Below are 11795 nucleotides of genomic sequence, written 5' to 3' on the forward strand. Positions count from 1 at the left end.
TTCCTACTTCTTTGTTCTTTAAAACTAACACTTAAAAAAAACTAACACTTAAAATGATGCATACAGTATTTTTCATTTAGAAAGTAAGTTAAAATGATTTCTTGGTCATTTATGATCAGTTTAATTTTATTTATTTATTTTTAAAGAGTATTTATTTATTTATTTATTTATTTATTTATTCATGACAGACTCAGAGAGAGAGAGAGAGAGAGAGGCAGAGACACAGGCAGAGGGAGAAGCAGGCTGCATGCAGGGAGCCCGACGTGGGACTTGATTCCGGGTCTCCAGGATCACACCCTGGGCCGAAGGCAGCACTAAACCGCTAGGCCTAGGCCACCGGGGCTGCCCTACGATCAGTTTTAAACTCATATTTCTGGTAAGAATGAGGATGAAACCGAAAGATATGAGGATCATAAAGTAGACTGTGGACAAGTGGAAAGAGCAGAGGGTTTGGGAGTTATGAGACCTGCATTTTTGTTCCATTATGCCTCTCTCCTGACATGTGAACGTGGCCTGATCACTTTCCTTTTATGGGCTCATTTTCTTCATTTGAAAGCTGGAGAATGAACTTGATATCTCAGGTCTCTTTCAGTTGTCCATTTTAAGGCTGGCTATCATAATATACTTTAGAGGAACACATGTGCTTTGCCAAGGAGACGTTTTTGAGGACTTCCATCTTGGGTCTCTGCTCCCTCTCCATACTGCTCCACCTCTGGGCATAACTAAAACCTCTTGAGGTATATTTTATTACATTTAAACTATAATCATGCCTATTTTTCTCCTAGCCTTCCTATAACAATAAAATATGGTAATATGTATAATAGTACTTTGGGAAATTATAGAGTAATATGCAAATAGATGTTAGCATTACTACATTTCTAAGGAAGGAATTCTAGAATCCTATTAAGCTAGATATTCACAGATCTGTGGAAGTTGAATATGAATGGCATTTCAGTCCATGCCCTGGTTCAGAGAAGCTTGGCAGATCATTAGACACCCTTTTGCTTTAAATCCTTTGTAAAGAAGTCTTCCCAATCTTCTTTCCCTGAATAATGTACTACAGTGTCTTACTCCCTTGCAATTGGGGGAATTCCTCCTATAATCATTCATAGGCACATGGTCTTTTGCCCAAAATTTTCTTGCTAATTTTTTAATGCTTCATTTCTCTTAAATGGATTAAGAATTCAAGTTATTTCTTCTTTACTGAGTGGACAGACATCCTGAGGAGCCATCTAACCAGTTATCACCCTGCTTGTAGTCAAGGCCACTCCTACATAGCTCCAAGAGATGGGTATCTGGCCCCATCATGGAAGGTCACTGGATTTGGGGGGATAAGAATTCCACTTATTTTTCCAGGCAGCATGCACGACAGTTTAGAATGACCAAACACTGAAATACAACCCAATTTTGCAATACAAGCCTTGAGACAGCAGGTGGGCGACATCTTGCTGGACACTAGCCTACATGACAGCCTATGTTGGCTGGCTCAGGACTAAGCTGACTTGGCAGGTTAGGCTAGGACAGATGGGCTTCCATGTGCCACAGGGGGAGATGATGTATATTAATTTGTTTTCTTTGAGGATTTGTAAAACTGTACTCACTGCATTTCACTGCTAAGGTACCAGAAAATGAACTATTTAAAAGCACAGAACTGTAAGGAAATGCCAAGAGCAGTGGTAAATCTACAGACTCAAAATGTTGCTCAGCTTTGAGCAATGAAGATGTGTCCTAAGCTTTGGTGAATAAGCCCTGCTAATTCTTCATAATCATCTTTATAATCATTTAGTAGATGCTTCTAATTCCCTATTAATTCAGTAGGGCCAATGTAACAATAGTTTCTGTCTGACAATGTTAGTGTCTCTGAGTGCTCTGGAAACTCTGCATCTTGCCTTTCAATTCACTTTCCCTCACTGTTTAATAAGCAATAAAACAATGGATCTTTGACTATGTATAGCAGGACATTTATTCTTCCTGTTATCTTAACGTCTTAATTTCATTACAAATTAAATTGTTTCCAGTGAAGAAGACTCTATTGAACTAAGTTTAAGTGTGTGTCTAGAATAAATCTAGTCCCAAATTTATGTGGATGTGGCTAGCAGTCCATTTATTTGAGTCAATGGCTCAAGTAATGACATCATCGGTTTAGCACCAGTTGTCCTTACCAAAGTTCTCTATAAACACCAGGTGACCAGAAACTTCTGGGACTATGATAGTTAATTTTATGCGTCAACTTGACTTGATTAGGGGATGTCCCAGTACCTCGTTAAACATTATTTCTGAGTATGTCTGTGGGGGTATTTGTAGATGAGATTAGCAGTTGAATCAATGGATTTAGTAGATTATTGCTCTCCCCAGTTTGGGTGAACATTATCCAATCTGTTGAAGGCCCAAACAGAACAAAAAGTCAGAGGAAGGAAGAATTTTCCCCCTTTTTTTGCCTCACTGCATAAGCTGGGACATCTCATCCTCTGCTATTGGGTGAAGATTTCAATCAATCTTGGGTCTCAGGCCTTCAAGACTCAGACTAAATTACACCATTTGCTTTCCTGTGTCTCCAGCTTACAGATGACAGATTGTGGCACTTCTCAGCCTACATAATTGTATGAATCAATTCCTCAAAATAAATTTCCCTTTATATCCTATTGATTTTATCTCTAGCAAATCCTGATTAATATAGGGACATCCACTGAAATTAATTCCAAACGGTGTATGCAGTTAATATAATCAAATTAGACAACTACCGAAGAAGAAAATGTTGACAAGCAGTGTGGTTTTCTGGAAAGAACATGAACTCCGGAGCCAGAAAGGCTTGGAGTCGAATCTTGACTTGGCTACTTGCTCTTTGATGTTGGGTAAGTTGCACAGTCTCTCTGAGCCACAGTTTTCTCATGGTTAAATACCTCTCAAAGTGTAAGATAAGTGATCTAATAGAAGCTGAATTTACCAGTTTGCCTTATCATTCACATGAACAAACTTTCTCCACTGTTATATGTATCTACTCTAATATTTCAAGAGCCCCATGATATATTCATTGCTAGTGTAAATTTCCTGGTCACAACAGGAAATTAGTATTGTTGACAGGCTGTTGTCACTATACCTTTTTATTCAGGAACTAGTTTGTCATCGTGTGTAAAACAATACTATCTTGGTGAATATCATTTTTGCATAACATATATTTTTACTTAACTTTAGTCAGGTTTGTATGAAATTTGACAGCATTTTATTAACAAAATAAATCAGAGATTTTTTCATGAGGCTGATAAAGTTGAGAGAAAATGTGATGTCCACTGACAAAACTAAAGTAGATATATTAGGTGGCCTCTGAGGCTATTTTATCTCAAAAAGTTGGGTGAAGCTAACTACATGTACTATAGCTTATACAGTACTATAGCTTAATGTGAAAGAAGTTGGCATAATGGTTGCCATTAGTTAGAATACTATATGCAATTTCAGTAATTCATTCTACTTCTGAATATCTAAAATTGTATATTATACAAAACACATTAAATATCAGATTTACTGGGCACCTGGGTAGCTCAGTCAGTTAAGCAAGCATCAGAGTCTTCTTGATTTTGGCTCAGGTCATGATCTCAGGATCATGAGATCGAGCCCCACATGGGAGTCTGTGCTGGGAATGGAGCGTGCTTAAGATTCTCCCTCTCTTTCTCTCCCTCCCTATCTCCCTGCCCACTGTGTGTTCACTCTTTCTCCCCCTCAAAAAAAAAAAAAGAGTAAGTATCAGATTTGCTCCTAATATTATGAAATGTTATATAAAACATTAAATATTCTAATATTATCAGTAGTATACATGCCTTCAAAATATTTGTACTTTATACACAGTATATGTTTCTATTAGCAAGAATTATAATTTGGATTAAGCATGTCAATTATAATATAAATATCAAGTGTATTCTACTTTCATATTTACAATACTTTACATGTGCATAGCACTTTACAGTTTAGAGATACTTTCACATATATTTGCTTCTCAAAACAACTCTCTAAAATAGTCCAGGCAGGTGTTATTATTCCCATTTTGAAGATAAGGCCATTTATTAAGGCTCTAGCAAGTTTAATAACATCTAGTAAATGGCAAAGCCATCACTGACAACAGCTCTTGGACTCCTGGTGCAATCAATATTTTCCCACTACACAGCACTGCCTGTCTGACAAGTTGATTAACTGTCCATCTTTGGGAGAGACTGGTTTATATAATGAAGAAATAGGTTTGCCTCATTTCCTTGCTCTTGCTCATGGGTATTCAGGATGTAGTCAATAACCCCTGAACAGTGATGTCTGTGTGGAGAGCTAGCTGTTGTAAGAAAATGAACATAGAAAATCAATAGTAGGATTGAGGTGGTATAGACAGGGTAGTTATTGTTAGGTCTTCATATAATTTACCATAGTAACTGGGGAATTTTTGAGAGTGGAATGTGTCATTATTAATAATTACATTGGGATAGCAGGAGTAAATTGGTAATGTTCCAGGGAAGCCAGATGTTTGGTAATCTTTGATATAATAGTATACAGGGAAGCAATGTGGTAAAAACAGAGGAGTATATGAGTTGAGAAATAAAATGTTTTTGGTAAAATTAATTGACTTAATTCCTCTGTCCTACTAGGTTGAGAGCCCCATAAGGATAGGCATCCTCTGTCTTATTTTTTTGGTGCCTGACATCTAGTAAGTGCTCAATAAATAAATGAACTGATTGGTATTTGGATACTATTAGCCTCGGTTTGGATTTCCTCTTGGGTACTTGCAAGTGAGCATGGTAAAAAAAAAAAAAAAAAAAAAAAAAAAAAAGCTGTAGGTGAATATAAGTAGTGTTACATGATGACTAGATACTTTAAAAGCATTTGTATCCTCCTCAGCTGACTGCTTTGCAAACTTGTCTGTGATTCAGAATTTTGCAAATAAATCACCATGCAGTGAAAGGAAAATATGATCCCCAACCCAATATCCTAGTCTATATAGATACATCAGGATGGTGAAGCTGTTGAAAAAGAAATATATTTCGTAAGGCCCTCAGTGATGGATAGCTCACATAAATTACCCCTGCTGGACCAGCTGGGCTTTCACATCTTTTGGAATTGATATCCTGGGGGTGGTTCTCCTCTCCTTTCTCCTTCATCTCTATTTACTGTGCTCTGTCTTTATATTTCTCACTGGTTTACTTTCACGTTATGACTTCTACCACTGGCAGTTAAAAAGAAAATACACACACATACACACACATATAGGCACACACTAAAAACCACATCATCAAAGAAATAAATAACCAAAAAAAGGGAAAGATAATTGTTGATTATTCTTTAAGAAAGTTGGTACACTGAGTGATTTTTGATCAATAGAAAACTTTGCTTAAAAAAAAAAAAGTGCAAATGCAATTGATCTTAAAGATTTAAATAAATAACCCAGCCCATGGCTTTGGGCTCAGATCTCAGACCACCCAGCAGCTCACAAAGTGTCGTGTTGGCTGGACATTTACTTTTTGGGTTATTCAGTAAGGCTTCCTTGCTCCATAATTATAGGAGGATAAAGTGTGGCAGTGGAATTGCTTCTCGGCCTTTTGGCTAAGATCAAGTGTGGCAGTGGATAAGCAAGAAGGGCTGGGAGAGAGGGAGGGAGGAAGGGAGAGAGAATGATGATAGAGGTTGCCCATGCTTAGCCCAGCCCTCTTTACTTTGGAATTTAAAGAGTTTGCTAGAGGGTATTTCATCTTCTTAAATCTGCTTAGAGCTTTTAAATGTACCCAAAACTTGCTGTAATCACTTTCTAAACGTTTTGCTTAAAACTAGGAAGTGAGGTGGGCTGCTAAAGCATGGAAATTTAGCTAAGCATTTCAGTGTCTATTTTAGTGTAGGTTTTCCCCAGAAGCCTCAAGAAGAGAGTGGGGAAGTGATTCAAGGAAAGGAAGCCTAACACTAAATTAGCCACCACAGAGGACAACTGGAGTTTAATACTGCAGAGACTCTGAGAAGTTTGTAAAACACATGCCTCAGCATAATCCCATTGAGGATTAAGGGAACTGGGGTATTTACACACCAACACCCAAGAGTCATCAGTTAAGAGCTGCTAATGAGAGGTGCTAATTTCCAGGTACCTATGGTGTGCTGACTCTTATGTTACAGTATTTAGTCCTAGAAAAAGCGCCACGGCACGGAGATGCAGCTACTGGCAGTTGGAAGTCCAGGTTGGAACAAACTGTCATAGTTAAGAGACATGGCTCTGGCAGTGACCAAAGCCCAAAGCATGATGGTGCTATCTCTAAAATAATACATATCTGTTTCTGAAGATCAGAGAACGATCAGAGTGTTAAAAACCCTTTTATATAGGAAGGCACAAGATATGCAGCTAATAATTTGGGAAGCCTGAAAGAGTCATTTAAGCTGCACTGGCCCTTTTGGGCAGTACCTGCTGTGTAGGTTCAAGCCATTTGCAAAAAGTTGTACAGATTTCTAGCTGCCATGCAGGTAAACATGATTTCTAGGGGAAATGACTACTGTCATTAATTATGGAATATTACCCAAAAAATGTACCCCTCAAAGATCTAACAAACAATGTCTTTTCAGTTTGGTTCTATGTTATCCTACGCTGTGGTTTCATTCCTTTCTTCCTTTAAGGTGCAGACATCCAATCCAATCCTGTTATACTTTCCTACTCAGCTCTAAGGCAGTACGCAAAGCAAACCATTGTACCTGGTTTGTAACAGGAGATGCCTCCCACTGAACATTTTTCTGTGTTCACTTCCCCCAAGATTTGACTTGGAGCTGTTATGGAATGAATGTTTCTGTCCCCTCAAAATTCATGTGTTGAAATCTTAACTTCCAATATGATAGTATTAGGAGGTGGAGTCTTTGGGAGGTAATTAACTAATTAGAGTAGAGCCCTCGTGAGGGGATTAGTGCTTTTATAAAAAGAGACATGAGAAAACTTTCCCTCTCCACCTACCCCCATTCCCCAACCCAGATCCCAACTGTGTAAGAATACAATGACAAAATGGCCACCCACAAACCAGGAAGCGGTCTTCACCAGACACTGGTCTATGAGCATGTTGATTTTGGACTTCCCAGTCTCCAGAACTGTGAGAAATAAGTATTTGTTGTTTAAGCCACCCCATCCGTGGTATATTCGTTATGGTAGCCCAAACTGATTGAGAGCAGTGATTGAATATGAAATCCAGAGTAAAAGATATTCTGTGGTCATAAACCTTGCATTTTAAGGAGTGAATCTCAATCTCTCCTTCTCCACCTGTTCTGCCTTACTGTCTTCTTTAAGTGACTCCCTAAGTATCTCAAATTTCAAGTAAAGATTCTAGCCTCTAGGAAGCCCAACCAAGCTTCATTACCCAGCTCAGTGAGACTGGCTCTGCAGGGAGCTAGGATGTTGCTTAGGGCCTGACAACCTCTACTCTTTCTGTGAGGCTTATGGGTTTACAAACACAAAGGCCCATACAAAGGCATATGGCCTTCAGGTGCTACTTCTATTCCCTCTGTGGAGCTGGGTTTATTTTTACGGAAATCTAAATCATATGTTTCTGTTTCACTTACACCAAATTTATAGCAATGTTGTTTCCTTGCAATCCTTTGAAGTTATCAGAACCTTATACATGGATTCCACAAATGTTTATTTTTGTGATTTCATTCTCAAACTCACTTTAGAAATGTCCATGCTTCATTTTCTCAAGCAAGTGACCCTGGAATGGGAGAGACTGGAGTCCCTCTGTTTAAGGCCCAAGGATGGACTTCTCTACTTTTCAGATGAGTTTCTGTCATCCTGGGTCCTTCTTTAGTCTTTTCCCTATCTTTATTAGTACTGGGCTTCCTGGGAATTTGTGTGAAGACCATGTGAGGGCTGATTTTTCCTTCTGAGAGGATTCTGGTCTAAGCTTCCCATCCTAGAGAATACTCTTCTCCTGAAAATGGAATGTGAGCACATGCTCCAGACAGTTTTAGAGTTGATCCAAATTATCCATTGGAGCTGGCATTCTGTCACTCTAGGAGGTGAACTATCTGACTATATGGGATAGCTGCAAAACTAGGCTCTAGGTAGCTAGAAACTAAAATTAGGTCTCTATGAGCCCCTGGAGGCTAAGGACCATATCTTACTAACCTTTATGTTCTCCTATGTCCACACACTGCCTGGCATATTGTAAGCATTTGATATTTAAAGAATGAACTGATGACTACTCAGTAGGTAAGAGAAATCCACATAAACATATATGACTAAAAATAAAAACAAACAAACATATATGACTATAAATACATATTCATGCATGTGCTTATGCATGTTAATCTCAACATGTTCCAATAAGCCCAGGTTCTAAAATAAATCAGGTTCTCCCTCTCCCTCCCTCCCTCTCTATTCAGGAAAAAAGACTTTCTCCCCATATAAATGCTACTATGGTCTGAATATTTGTCTCCTCACCAAATTCATATATTGACAACTTGATGCCCAAGGATCTTTGAGAAAATATTAGGTCATGCAGGTGGAGCCCTCCTGAATAGGATTAGTGCCCTTATAAAAGACACCCCAGAGAACTAACTAGATCCTTCCACCATATAAAGACAAAGCAAGGAGTCTGACTTGGAAGAGGGCCCTCATCTGACCATGCTGGCACCCTGTTCTCAGACTTCCAGCCTCCAGAGTTGAGAGAAGTAAATTCCTGCTGTTTATAAGTTGCTCAGTCTGTGGTATTTTGTTACAGTAGTCTAAATGAACTAAGACAAATGCTCACTTGTAAAACAACCCTGATTATATAAATACTCAGGATTTATAAAAGTGAGAGAATTAGGGTAATGCTAGCCTCTGAAACAAATATTCAACTTTCAGAAGTTTAAGACGATAGAGTTTTATTTCTCACTCCTATAACAGTACTGATAGAAGAGGTCAGCAGAGCAGCCCACAGTTGTTCAGGGATCAAGGGTGATGGAGGTTTTGCCATCTTTAACTCTTTGGAGGTTAACTATATTCCATCCAAGAAGTAAGAATATGGAGAGCTCCACAAAATTTTATGAGCAGCCCAAGAAGTGGCGTCACTTCTGTGGACACTCCATTAGTGAACTCAGTTACATGGTGGCACCCAGCTGTGTGAAATGTGGTACCTGGCTGGGTAGCTACCTTCCAGTGGTAAGTCCACCTTGGGAAAGGGAGCAGTGTTTTGGGGAATAACTATCTGTCTCTTCGAGAAAAGCCAAGAAAAGTTCAGTGCTCAAATTTCCAGAAAGGGTGGTAAGGTAAGTACCTACCTTCAGAGTTAAGAAAATCTAAGATCAACCCCAGGGTCAGCCCACCCTCCCCTCCCCAACACTCCCAGCCTTGCACACACTGCAGCAGCAGTACGTTTGTGGAAGGAACTGCTCCCTCCGGGACATGGAAAGTGGCTCATGCTTTTGCTGTTTATGAGAAGAAATGTCTATACAGCACATCACTTTCTTTTTATTTTAGGAAAACGTTTTTATTTTTAAACTCATGAAAATGCTGAGGATAAAGTAAAAATGGTATAGGCCTGAATTTTGAAAATGACTTTGAATGATACTATGTCCAAGACCTCTAAACCCACAGACTCAGATATAGCTGAATATTCAGTAAATACTAACTGGAAGTGGTGGCTGTCGTGATGATTATTAGACTATAACAGACTTCCTCTCAGCCTCCTAAATGACTTATTCTTCATATACAATGTTAAATAATCTGTGGAATGTGAAATAGAGACATGAAGCTCATACATGGCTAAGTTTGGTAATAGTAATAATAATAGGAGCTGACTTTTACTGTGTATTTGCCAAGTGTCAGGCACTAAATTAAATACTTAACACAGATACATGTCTCTTCATAAGTTAGGTATTCAGGATCATTTTACAGATGGGGAAATTAAGGTACAGAGAGATTAAGTAATTTGTTCCGGGCTACACAGCTAAGAAAGCATGACCCCAATCCCACAAATGACTGAGACAAGCAAACTAATGCCAATTGCTGTGGGATAACAGGAAGAAAAGGCTCAAGCAACAACAGACTCGTGGCATTAATAAAATAGAGATTTTGTTTTACTGCAGTATTTTATTCTTTGCTTACATTTTTAAGTTTAGTACCGTGTATGCTTTATACATTATAGAACATCCTAAATACTTATTCTAAGTAACTTAACTGCTTTGTTCGAACTGAGGGAATAAGCTAGTTAGTAAGAAGAGATCAAATGTGGTAGCTATTTGCTGTCATTTCCGTGGAACTAAAAGAATAAATTCATTTAGGGTAATAGAGGCTAAAAGATCTATGGGTTAGGGCAAGACACAAAAGTGTATTCCTTTAATAAAACATTAAAAAAAAAACTAGGAATAGGAGGGAACTTTATCAACTTGATAAAGAGCATATGAAAAATTCACAGCTAACATCATACTTAATAGTGAATGACTGAAGGCTCCTGCTCTACTATCAGGGAAAAAACCAAGATGTCTGTCTACTCTTGCCACTTCTATTAAACATGATGCTGGGTCAGCCTGGGTGGCTCAGCAGTTTAGCACCACTTTCAACCCAGGGCGTGATCCTGGAGACTTAGGATCGAGTCCCATGTCAGGCTCCATGCAGGGAGTTTCTCCTTCTGTCTGTGTCTCTGCCTCTCTCTGTCTCCTGTCTCTATGTCTCTCATGAATAAATAAAATCTTTAAAAAAAACATGATGCTGGTGGTTCTTTTTTTTTAAATAAAGATTTTATTTATTTATTTATTCATGAAAGACACACAGAGAGAGGCATAGGGCAAGGGAGAAGCGGGCTCCGTATGGGGAGCCTCATATGGAACTCAATCCCAGGACCCCAGGATCATGACCTGAGCCAAAGACAGATGCTCAACCACTAAGCCACCCAGATGCCCAGATACTGGTGGGTCTAATCAGGGCAATTAAGCCAGAAAAAGAAATAAAAAGCATCCAGGCTGGAAAGGAAGAAGTGAAATTTTCTCTATTTGCATATAACATGATATCATATATAGAAAAATCTAATAATCCACTAAAAAACTATTGAAACTAGTGAACAAGTTTGACAAGGTTGTAGGTTAAGATACATATATAAAAATAAATTGTGTTTCTATATACTAGCAATAAACACTCCAAAAATGAAACTAAGAAAATAATTCCATTTATTAGAGCATCAAAAAAATACTTAGCAATAAATTAAACAAAATAAGCACAAAAATTGTACACCGAAAACTATAAAATATCATTGAAAAAAATTTAAAAAGACCTAAATAAACAGAAAGACAGCCATTTTAATGGATTGGGAGACTTATTAAGATGGAAACACTTCAGAGGAAGACACAGACATGGCCAACAAGCACATGAGAAAATGCTCTGCATTACTGGCAATCATGGAAACACAAATCAAAACCACAATAAGATACCACCTCACACCAGTGAGAATGGTGAAAATTAACAAGACAGGAAACAACAAATATTGGAGAGGATATGGAGAAAGGGAAACCCTCTTGCACTGTTGGTAGGAACGTGAACTGGTGTAGCCGTCTGGAAAACTGTGTGGAGGTTCCTCAAAGAGTTAAAAATAGAACTGCCCTACGACCCAGCAATTGCACTGCTGGGGGTTTATTTACCCCAAAGATACAGATGCAGTGAAACGGCAGGACACCTGCACCCCAATGTTTGTAGCAGCAATGTCCACAATAGCCAAACTATGGAAGGAGCCTCGGTGTCCATCAAAAGATGAATGGATAAAGTAGATGTGGTCTATGTATACAATGGAATATTACTCAGCCATTAGAAACAACGAATACCCACCATTTGCTTC

This window comes from Vulpes vulpes, chromosome 2 (assembly GCF_048418805.1).
Source record: "Vulpes vulpes isolate BD-2025 chromosome 2, VulVul3, whole genome shotgun sequence".
Lineage (NCBI taxonomy): Eukaryota > Metazoa > Chordata > Mammalia > Carnivora > Canidae > Vulpes > Vulpes vulpes.